The sequence below is a fragment of the Malaclemys terrapin genome, chromosome 17, assembly GCF_027887155.1.
Source record: "Malaclemys terrapin pileata isolate rMalTer1 chromosome 17, rMalTer1.hap1, whole genome shotgun sequence".
NCBI classification, from domain to species: Eukaryota; Metazoa; Chordata; order Testudines; family Emydidae; genus Malaclemys; species Malaclemys terrapin.
This window is the reverse complement of record NC_071521.1, coordinates 11,047,075-11,059,150: the sequence shown is the minus strand read 5'-3', so window position 1 is coordinate 11,059,150 and position 12,076 is coordinate 11,047,075. Positions and strand designations below refer to the sequence as shown.

Here is a 12,076-nt window from a genome sequence, read left to right as displayed (position 1 = left end):
CTCCATTTCACGCGGGGGATCCCTGGAGCCAGGCATCTGGCGCTCCAGCTGCGCAGCCTGTGCTAAACCATGGGGAGCTCAGATGCTACAGCAATGGGTGTAGGATAAGAACCTAGACAGATCAGACTTCAGCGCATGTGAACAGGCGAGTGGGGGGTGTCCTCGTGGATGAGATTCCCTCCATCTCAGACGTTTGCCATTCACACGTAGTAGAAGAAACCAGCTGCTTTCAGGAGTTGGTGTTCTGCCCTACTTCGTTTTTCTCAGCCCTTGCTAATTTATTTGATCCTAAACCAGGCAGCTGGAGAGAGTCGACCAGTATGTCAGGGAGGGCAGTGCCAGGGAAGACAGGAGCGGAATACCGAGTTAGAGCCTTAAGGAATAACTTTGTTCTGCTCTTGTAGCTGTAGGGCCAGGTTTCCAGTGCTCAGCACTCCATGTGTCTTTTGAAAATCTGTCCCTGAGTGTGGATGCTGGAGCAGCTTTGAAAACCTGTCCCGGGGTGTCGTCCTGGACTCAGATTTGGATACTAAATAGTATTCCCAGCAACGCGGGAAAAGATTGAGATCTTGTTCTGGGTGCACTCAGGCCCTGGGCACTGTTTTATTTGGAGTTTTGTTTTTTGATTTTAGTTCTCAAGGAGATAAGGGACCAATAACCCTCTTGGAGCCAGGCCTAGCAAATTCCGTAAAGACACGGTGTAAACTTCCACAAACAGGTCAGTGGGCCCCCTGCTTTTCTGATACCAGATCCCAATCACCTTTAGGTTAACCTCTTATTCCAGTCCTAGACCTCTACCTAGCACTGCCAAAACATGTAGTTACTGACCGTATTCTATCCTACCTGCCATTCCAGCCCTGGGTCACTTCCACTATCAGCCCCTCCAGCTCCTTTCTAATCATGAGCAAAGGTCAATTTGCATTTGGGTTCCCAGAAGGCTGATTAAACCTCTGCACCATTCAGGCCGTGGCTGTATAATGCCTCCTGTCTGAAGCTATTGCCCCATGCCTTCTGCTGGCAGTACGTGGCTGGTGTCTGAGAAGATGATACACACATCCATCCATGCTTGGTGCCAGCGTTGGGTCTGTTGTTTTTTCCCTGAGCTCCAAACGGTTCCTGAATGAAAACTAAAGCCCTTCAGCAAAGAGGAATCTTTTGATCGGGCAGCTCTGCTAATTGCTGAAGCTAAATAACAAGGCCACTTACAACTACATTCCTCTACTGGCGGAATCTGAGCAAGACTGGGGATGCTAGGCATGGGACAGCCAGGAAAGCCACCAAGGGTTGGAGGAGGAGTGAACCACCTACCTTCCTTGGTTATACCTACCACGTGCACATCAACTCGAGCTGCAGAGCCAGAACCACAGAGCAGTGCTGCATGGATTTAACATAGGCCACTTCTCCAAAGACCGTCCCTCTTGTTGCGGGCTCCACTGCTTAGCAAGGACCACAGTGGTATGCACCCTTCAATGGGAAGTCCGAGATGGCTGCTGGGCTTCCAGTAGTGACAGCGATGGCTAGACAGAGTTGCACTTTAATTGGCCGCAGAGCTCAGGGGTGAGTGGTCATTGGAAATGGACCCTTTGACCTGCACTCTCAAGTTTATAACCCCAGCCACGTGATACTGGGATCCAGTGGCAGCACTGCTCCCGCTGGTGTTGCACTGTCCGGGGGTGGGGGAAGTGAAGTGCTGTAGTTAACTCAGCAGCTAGCGCTGCCTTCCCTCCCACTCCCCGTACTATGGCTGCAAGCTGGACACGAGGCCTTCACTGGTACTCGTACGCTAGTAGCCCTCGAATGACGATGCGGCTGCGGTGAGGCAAGGATTTGGGTTGTTGGTTTGTAAGGTGGCCCAGGTGACATTTTATTCAGCACTTCCCCTTAGCTTTCATGCATCTTGCCCTTGTGCATTGCTCCCCGTGTTGCATACAAGGAAATACTGTCCTGCATGAGGCCTGGGCAGGAGCGTGGCTCCTCGTATCAAGGGAGTTTTCATGGCGGGATAGATGTCAAGTGGAGCCGCCGGGCTGGAAGGGGAGGCAGCGGCTCAGAATTTATAGACAGAACTGAGATTCAGCAGCAAAAGGACCCCTCTCTTCCCCCCCCCCCCGCCCCTTGGCAGAAGCAGCGCAGCTTGGTCGGAGGCGTGTTTAACCTCCCGGGGGAATGCTAATCTCTAGCCCATGCACGTGTGTACGTTCAGCATGTTTTGTGGGGGAGCGTGAGAGGATGAGGGACCTTCGGGAAACTCTTGTGGAGACTGTCCTGTAAATGTCTCCCTTGGCATCGCAGGGTTATTGCTGCCTCCCTGGCTGACTTGCTCCCATGCCAAATGAGGAGGGGAAGGGCACCAGCAGACGTCTCTAGCCTAGCCACAGGGATCCTGCCCTATGATTCCCCTCTCCTGGGAGAGGCTTTTCTGTCAGTCTCAGCTAGAACTAGGGCTGTCTCCTTTTTAATTAAAGCAAACTGTCGGCTCCCACACTGAGGACTTGAGATGACTAGGCTACCCTGGCTGGAGAGGGAACAACTGTGACCTCACGAGGAGCAGAGAAGATGAGGATGCTGGGATTAGCGTGATAATGTTGTCCTAAGGCAAATCCAACCAGAGCTCACTCTCAGGTTTTATTTGCAGGTCGGGGGAGGTTTGGGCTTCCAAGTATTTTGGCTGTAAATGAGCCTGAAACCTCCAAAATCAAAGAATAAGCCCCAGGTTGATTTTTGTGGGGAGGGGCCTGAATTACCCCCAAACTATAAATTGATTGAGGTTCAGATCTGACTCTTGAGTGACCTGGACAGCATTCAGACTGTGCCATAATCCAAGACCTGGGGAGAGGTGTTTGGGGGAGGTTGGTTTGTTTTTTGTTTTTTTTAGTATTGTTGCAGGAAGCCAAAGGGCTCAAGTTATTACTTCCCCATAAAAAAACTGGCTCTATTATAAAGGTGACGCACCAAGGTTTAGCTTGGGAGAGTCGGGTGGCAAAATTAGAGGTTATTCGTGCCACTTTTTTTAGTTAAGTGCACAGAACTCACAGCACTCCGAATTAAAGAGGCAAACCATCTCTGTACTTTATGGAAAAGCGTTTGTTTTAAAACATAACAACATTGGGAAGTAAAAGCAACATCTGCAGGTGCTGCACGTCAGAGGTCACCACGGTGCAAGACGGCAGAAGACACAGCCCAGCCTGTGACAGCAGATGGAAGTTCACTGAAAATGGTTCTGAGCAGCGCCGTGGAGATAAATAGGAAACTTCTGCTAACAACTGAAGAGTAATAAAATCTGAGGCATTATTCCACTTAAAAAAAGGGACCATGAAATTACGAATCGAAGTGGTGAAGAACAGAAACTAGGCTCACCAACTTCAACGCCCTCTACCCCGTGGGCTGCGGGGAGGGGAAGTGTCTGTTCGTTAAGAGTGGAGGCACTGCACAGAGAGCCTATAGTCAGTTCAGTTTATGGTGCAGGTGTCTGGCCACATGGCCAATCCCCATGCCATCTTCTGTAACCAGTGACTGGACTGCAATTCTGCTTTCCCTGACAGCATGTCTGGCCACGTGAACAGGACTAAGAGCTGCTCTGGCCTGGAGCACTATTGTTACCGGTGACCTCAAAGGAAAATAAGTGTTTGGTGAGAGCTGGAACCTATGAGTTGGACGAGGCTGCTACACATTTCTCCGGCACCAGCCAGGGCTCTCAAATGCTCGAGGGACCTACTGACTCCTGACATCAATTGCTAAAGGTGACCCTGCAGCCTTTGATGTAAATGACACATCCAGCCTTGCGATCGTCCTTCCTTTTCACGTCTGGTGCTCATGCTGGCCTCTGACTTGCATTTTCATTTAGCCCAGTGACGGGGGAGTCCTGGCATAGAGCTTTGCCTCCCTTTTCACATGGCTTCTAGTCACACATACCCCTACCACCTGACCCCCTGACTACTTCTCTAACCAGAGGATCCTGTCTGATCTTGGTGGGCTGATGGATTTTTTTGTTTTTCTGCTGGGCTTCTCAACCTTGGCAATGAAAAAAGTGTTGCATCTTTTTTTTTTTTTTAAAGATGCCAGGGGGATTTAGGGGTTCAGCAATGAATACTACAGCTGCCTCTGCTGCTCTTTTTCCCCAATTCTCCTAGGGAAATATCTGGACTCTTCTACACATAGAGCAAGTGATTGGAGCCTTTCACCTCCTTAAGTGTGTAGCCCAAAGCAGCTGTTGATAGACTGGTATCTTCCCCCTTCCCTCCCACTCTCCCACCCCCCCCCCCAAAAAAAACCCTGGGACAGCTAAATTTAACCTGCTATCAGCATGTAAGGCTGGAGAGTTTCCACTGTGGAAATGAATCCCACTTGGAACCTGTCTTCTCTTCTGTTCAGTCTCCATCCCTGCAAATTCCTGTCACTAAGCCACAGCCTACAAAATACTTTATCCCCATCTCCTCCCCAGCCGCATACTCATATGTGTCCTCACGTTCATGCTTTGCTTTTACCTACATGCTTGTTCAATGTCATGATACTCACGCTCAGTCTCAGGTACATGTCCATACAGCCAATAGCTTCCTGTACACACATACATGGTGCATACCTTGCACACGGCCTTGGAATAGTGAGAGAGATCCTCTGGCCCTCAAACGGTTGGCTGTAGCATACAGAGTATAAAGGTGCTTGCTGTACTGACTGCTAACGGAGCCCAGGGAGAGAAGCAGGGTGTTTGAGGATAGAAGGTTTAGAACTGAAGGCCTGGTCTCTTTGTCCTAGTGCCACCTGTGTCTGCTGCCATAAGAACGGCCATACTGGGTCAGACCAAAGGTCCATCCAGCCCAGTATCCTGTCTACCGACCGTGACCAATGCCAGGTGGAGTGAACCTAACAGGTAATGATCAAGTGATCTCTCTCCTGCCATCCATCTCCACCCTCTGACAAACAGAGGCATGGGACACCATTCCTTATCCATCCTGGCTAATAGCCATTAATGGACTTAACCTCCATGAATTTATCTAGTTCTCTTTTAAACCCTGTTATAGTCCTAGCCTTCACAACCTCCGCAGGCAAGGAGTTCCACAGGCTGGCTGTGTGAAGAACTTCCTTTTATTTGTTTTAAACCTGCTGGCCATTAATTTCATTTGGTGGCTTCTAGTTCTTATATTATGGGAACAAGTAAATAACTTTTCCATATTCACTTTCTCCACACCACTCATGATTTTATAGACCTCTATCATATCCCCCCTTAGTCTCCTCTTTTCCAAGCTGAAAAGTCCTAGCCTCGTTAATCTCCCCTCATATGGGACCCGTTCCAAACCCCTAATCATTTGAGTTGCCCTTCTCTGAACTTTTTCTAATGCCAGTATATTTTTTTTGAGATGAGGAGTCCACATCTGTACGCAGTATTCAAGATGTGGGCGTACCATGGATTTATAGAAGGGCAATAAAATATTCAGTCTTATTCTCTATCCCTTTTTTAATGATTCCTAACATCCTGTTTGCTTTTTTGACTGCCGCTGCACACTGGGTGGATGTCTTCAGAGAACTATCCATGATGACTCCAAGATCTCTTTCCTGATTAGTTGTAGCTAAATTAGCCCCCATCATATTGTATGTATAGTTGGGGTTATTTTTCCCAATGTGCATTACTTTACATTTATCCACATTAAATTTCATTTGCCATTTTGTTGCCCAATCACTTAGTTTTGTGAGATCTTTTTGAAGTTCTTCACAGTCTGCTTTGGTCTTAACTATCTTGAACAGTTTAGTATCATCTGCAAACTTTGCCACCTCATTGTCTACCCCTTTCTCCAGATCATTTATGAATAAGTTGAATAGGATTGGTCCTAGGACTGACCCTTGGGGAACACCACTAGTTACCCCTCTCCATTCTGAAAATTTACTATTTATTCCTACCCTTTGTTCTCTGTTGAGGTGTTCTTTCCACCACAGGAATGTTAAATGTTGTTATATTATGGTCACTATTTCCAAGCGGTCCTGTTATAGTTACCTCTTGGACAGAATCCTGCGCTCCACTCAGGACTAAATGGAGACTTGCCTCTCCCATATTGGGTTCCTGTACCTGCTGCTCCAAGAAGAAGTCATTTAAAGTTTCGAGAAATTTTCTCTCTGAATTTTGTCCTGAGGCAACATGTACTCAGTCAATATGGGGATAATTGAAATCCCCCCACTATTATTGAGTTCTTTATTTTGATAGCCTCTCTAATCTCCCTTAGCATTTCATCGTCACTATCACTGTCCTGGTCAGGTGGTCAATAATAGATCCCCACTGTTATATTCTTATTAGACCATGGAATTACTATCCATAGAGATTCTATGGAACATGTGGATTCATTTTTACTTCATTTGATTCTACATTTTCTTTCACATATAGTGTGTCCATCCCCTCCCCCCCCCCCCCCCCCCCCCGCATGACCTGTTCTATGCTTCCGATATATTTTGTACCCCGGAATGATTGTGTCTTATTGATTGTCCCCACTCCACCAGGTTTCTGTGATGCCTATTATATCAATATCCTCCTTTAACACGAGGCACTCTAGTTCACCCATCTTATTATTTAGATTTCTAGCATTTGTGTACAAGTACTTTAAAAACTTGTCACTGTTTGTCTGCCCTTTTCTGATGTGTCAGATTCTTTTTTATGTGAATGTTTTTCATCTGGTCTGGCCCATACTTTATCCTCTTCCCTCCTCTGCTCCTGACTAAAACCTAGAGAGTCTCTATCAATAGACTCTCCTCTAAGAGAAGTCTCTGTCCGATCCACGGGCTCCGCTGCAGCAACTGGCTTTCCCCATCTCTTAGTTTAAAAACTGTTCTGCAACCTTTTTTAATGTTAAGTGCCAGTAGTCTGGATCCACTTTGGTTTAGGTGGAGCTCATCCTTCCTGCATAGGCTTCCCCAGTTCCTAATAAATCTAAACCCGTCCTCTCTACACCATCGTCTCATCCACGCATTGAGACTCTGAAGCTCTGCCTACCTACCTGGCCCTGTGCATGGAACTGGAAGCATTTCTGAGAGTGCTACCATAGAGGTCTTGGATTTCAGTCTCTTTCCTAGCAGCCTAAATTTGGCCTCCAGGACGTCTCTCCTATCCTTCCCTATGTCATTGGTACCCATTTTTTAGGATGCCATGGGGATTTAGGGGTTAGCACTAGGTAACTCTAGACCTAATGGCAGGGGTCTCTCCAGTTTGAGCTAAAGAATCAGGCTTGGTAGCTGTGGGCCTTAATAGACTCTCATCCTCTGTGGGTAGGGCACAGAAGGGAGTTGATGTGGTAATGCAGTCTGCAAATTTACCATAGTCATAAGCTAAATTGCTGAAAAGTGGGCAGAGGTTCATGAATGGTCACAATGAACTCTCTATAACACTGATTAAGGAAAGCTGTGAGGAGACAAACAGACTGAATTAATTTAAACAGAAAGGATCAACTGATACTACCCAAGGACTGTTACGATTATGACTGGTAAACAAGCGGAACAGAAATCAAGCAACCAAAATTGGTATCTTGGAAATCAGGCCTAACTGGTGGATAAAATAAGGAGCACATGTGCACCCACATCTACACAGCAGAAGCAGTCCCTTTGTGCCCTTTTTCATGGGCATGTGCTGGGCAAGCCACCGAACTGCCTTGCTGCAGTTACAGAAAGACAGTCTGCACAAGAGCAGGTGTCCTTGATCTGCCAGGAAATAGCCAGCACTGAAGGGTGGCACCTCTTGCATAGAACAGGTTGGGCCTTTCTCAGACTCCTTGCTGAGAAGTCCCTGCCTGACCTCGCACCTTTGACAGCAGTGAGTGGTCAGACAGCAGTGGTTCTGCAAAAGGGAAAGTGACGATCCAAAACTAGATGCAAAGATGTATTTCCTGGGGGGGGACCCACAGTGTGGCTAGCTGAATGTCAAGAGGAAGTTGCAGTTGAGACCTAGGCAATGCCACGAGAGGTCCTATTGATTAATCTATTAGCCTGGAGCTGTTGGCCTAAAGCCCAGGTCCATACCTTCTCCTTGGACACTTTCCTGTTGGATTAGGTGCTGCCGTTCTTCTTGAAAAGTGACGTGAATCCTAACAATGGCAAGAGGAGGGGGAGGGGGGAATTCTGGAGACAGATGGAAGGGGGGCAGTTGAAGTTATTCCTATAGACCAGTGGTTCTAAAATTATATCCTGAAGTCCCGCAAAAGTCTACAAAGCTCTGCTTGCAGAAGTGGCCCTAGGCATTTTTCAGCCACCGCCCTCCTGCATCGAAGCGCCATGCCAAAAAAACCCAAAACCAAATCCAGCCAATCAGCACAGCTGCAGAGTAACCCCTGCAAGTTGGTACCCAGGGCAGTTGCCCTGCTCACCTGCCACTAGTGCTTGGCAGTGCTCAGTATGGAACCATTTGAGGAGCAAGTGAGGGTAGGAGCCTGGGAAAAGAGATGGGTCTCTCAAGATGCAGTGTCTAGGCAGATAAAGTTTGGCAAGCCACTTGCCGAGCGAGTGTGAAAACCACATCAGGTAACCAAATTGTGCAGAAGCTCAACTGGTGTCTACCCTGATGGGTGCTCCAGGCTAGGTTAGCCTCGCAGTTTTATCGCAGGGCACATATCAGCCCGGAGGGTGGAAAGCTCCCCTGTATTTTTAAGCAGTACCTCCACACATTGTGGAAATGCACACACAAACAGCACATACGCTGCAAGCAGAGTGTTTAATATAGAAATCTGAGCATGAATGCAAACACCATGTAATCTTTACCTTAAAAAATATCCAAACCCCGCCCCCAACCACTCCGGCAGATTTGTTTGAAAATTCCACTTTATTTCTCTCCATTATAAAAGCAGGGTTTTATTTTTACATTTCTGTTAAGTGTCCAGACTTGGTACATCTTCATTATGTTTTCACAGTATCTCTGCCAGACCCCAAGGACGGTTTATATTGCTGCGGCATGAATGTGAGCAGAATGCTAGAAAGGAACCTCTGCTACGGGGTCTAAGGTAACCCTTCTCTCCCCCCGCCAAAGCACCATCCTAATCCAACTGCCTTTCTCTGAGCTCACTGCGGGCTCTCTGCTGCTGCTTGCCATGCTAGCTGGTGCATACAAGCATAATGGAAGCCAGGAATGGAATCCATGTGCCATCGCTCACGTGGGGTTCTTGTTCACTAGCACAAATGAAATCCTGCCTCCTTTCAATGTGCGGGAGATGGAAGTTAACATGAGGGACCCCTTGCTGTTTCCATCCCGATCCCTCCGCAGCTCTGCCCATCCTCTCTCTCCTGATCTGCAGCAGAGACTGACCCAGTCCTTCCTGAGCAGAAACTGGCACATTTCAGCTCATGCAGTGGTTTGGGGGCTGTAGAGAACTGCCCATCAGGAGAGGAGTAAGATGGGATCACCGGAGCTACCACACTCACGTTGCACACTAGATCTGTACCCAGACATGCAATAGCTCATGTTTCCAGCAATACCCAGCTTTAGCTCTGCACTTCCTTCAGGACACGTCCCTCGTACAACCCCAGCAATTGCTTGGCTCCAGAGCACCCTAATAGAGAGAGAGCTCAGCTGTATTTACCTCTGCTGATTGCAGCCACTCAGTGCAGCATGAGCTGGTGCCCTGAAGATTCAAGTACCAAAGGAGAGGCTAAGTGCTATGCGCAGCAATTCTAAATATATGGCTATTGAGTTATTAACCAGCCATATAAATAGTGGTGTGCATAGCACTTTTCATTTCCAGCCGCCACCCCTTTTGTGTTGGCTCAATCTGTCCTCAGCAGTTTTCGTAATGAAGCAGCATTGGAAAAACATCATTTATTTAATCCCAAAGCATGAAGTCTTAAAAAGGCAGTGTCCTTTTTCTACACTAGCGTCTGACAGCACAAAGGGAGGAGGGAGGGATGTTTCCAACAAGGAAACGGGAGAGGCATTCTTGGGATGGAGTGGGAGTTAAAGGCCTTGCAAAACTGACCCCTGACATGAACCTTCATTCTCACATTTACTGCCCAGCCAGGTCTACTCAGTGCAGCAGGAGAGTCTTAGCAAGGAGGTTAATGTCAAATTGCAGGGGTGTATCCAACCCAGCAAGATAGGTAGTAGGAATCTGGCTTGTTTAATGTACCCAGAGACTAAGCCCAATGCCACGCTAAATGAAATATGACCTGAGAATTCCCTGAATGTGATTTCGGATGAGCAGGAGAAGAAATCTTTCCTCAGAACACTCCTTCATATAGCTAGTTAAGACAGTGATTTTTTTTGTTCCAGAGGTGCTGAGAACCCACAACCTGTACTGAAGTCAAAAGGAGCTGCAAATACTCAGCACTTCAGAAACGGGCTCTAAATAATGCCAGGCCTGAAGAACACCTCCCCCCTCCTTCCCCTCCCTCCCCTAACGCGCACACACACTAAACTTTGGGGCTGCTGAGAAATGAATGCAAGCTTCACCACTTGGGCCCATCCCAACTATCACCAGTCCGGACACAGCAGGAAGAGGTTTTGCCGTAGTCGGTGATTTGCTAGGGCGTGGTATTGCCTGGGAGAGGATATGGATAAGTCTCAAGGGTCTGTACAAGTCAAGCTGTAGCTGGGAGCTGATTAGACCTAAGAAAGGGGAACTGAAGAATGATGGAGGCAGTCGCCGTTCACACCACGAGGTCTCTCAAGCTTGATTCATCATCCTCTCCTCCTCCTCCTCCCCTAGATCAACTCTGACTCTGGTGGCATGGAGGATGACTATAGGTGCTGTCATATGGGATGCTGGGGCTTGGAAGCAGGCACTGAGGCTTCTGGTCCCTGGGCGGGAGGGTGGCATTTGAGCATGCTGCCAAAATAAAGGGGTTGGACACAACGTAGGGAGGGTCCTGGTATATCGTAAGGCTGTCTTGCTGGGGAACTCTTTAAAGAGCGTGCATGGAGGCTGGCTGCAATGCTAGCAGCTCGCCGATGAGTGTGGGGGAGAGACAGAGCTGCTTGGAGCATAGCGTGGGAAACGGCAGATCCAGATGGGAGTCTTGGGGAGTCCTGGTGAGACCAGCTGAGCAGGGACCAGCCAGGTAGAGAACATGTGCGCACTCTTAGTCCCTAAGCAATTCCTCGGTAAGGGGAAGTGTGACTATCCCCATTTTACAGGTGCAGTGGAGAGGTGAAGAGACTTGCCTGAGGCCATACAACAAGAGCTGAAAACAGAAGGTAGGTCTCCTCCTCCCAGCCCCTGCCCTGTTCTCCAGCTCACGCTGCCTCCACCATACAAGTTCCTCCATTTCTAAACTCCCCTCAGCCACACATGTCTCAGTTGAGCTGCCTCCTTTTCATGCTTCCTGTCTTTGGAGAAATACTGGTGGTGTCTCTGAGGCCACCCAGGAGATCCACCAAATGATTTCTTAGGTCCCTGACTTATGTTCCAAACAGACATGACTTCCCACAGCATCCTCCCCGCAGGATGCAGATTTTGCATTATTTTCACCTTATTAGGGGTCACCTGCTTACACATGTATGCTTCCACCATATCTCTGCAGCTGTGTCTTCACCTACAACCCTTATCACTGAAAGCCATCTGAATCCGGTGGGACCATGAGGCTGGTTCTCCATCAGCCCAGGTGAGCACTAAAGCTATAGTAAGAGGAGACTTTTTTGTTTTCACTGTTAATAGGAAGGGTGCATGTTATTTTCACGGGTATAATTCTTCCTGAGTCAGAGACTCCAGTGGACAACAGCTGCCCTCATTTACACCCATGCAGCCCCAGTGATTTTAGATGGGTCCTGCTGTACCTTGCTCCTCTCACCCCACCTGTTATGAATTCATTGGGGTTTCGTGGGAGTAACCAATGGCAGAATTTGACCCCACATATATTACAGCTTGTGTGTGACCCACCACTCACGATGCCCTCGGGGGAAATAATAGTGGGCTAGTTTGGAAGGAGAAAGTCCTCTCCTCAGGACAAGCAAGATGGAACTGACTCCCCTGAATTGTGTTTCTTTTTGAGTACCACATCTCCAGTCGTTCCCACCACTGTCTGGATTGTTCCGTCTTCTCAAGCTCAGCTCAGAAAGTTGAAGCAATGCAAGGCTGTGACGACCCCTTCTATCGAGCAGTGAGGGGCCTGCCAGCTCTTG

The 12,076-nt window shown here is 48.1% G+C and overlaps 1 protein-coding gene across 1 annotated transcript in view; it reads left to right on the top strand.

The window, feature by feature from the left end:
* The first annotated feature begins 615 nt into the window (after positions 1 to 615).
* PLPP7 (phospholipid phosphatase 7 (inactive)) overlaps positions 616 to 12,076 on the top strand; it is a 51,439-nt gene continuing 39,978 nt past the window's right edge. Inside the window, exons 1-3 of the mRNA XM_054007949.1 lie at positions 616 to 718; positions 4,753 to 4,867; positions 8,877 to 11,559. The gene's annotated coding sequence lies outside the window, so the exon portion shown is untranslated. The remainder of the gene's footprint in view (positions 719 to 4,752; positions 4,868 to 8,876; positions 11,560 to 12,076) is intronic.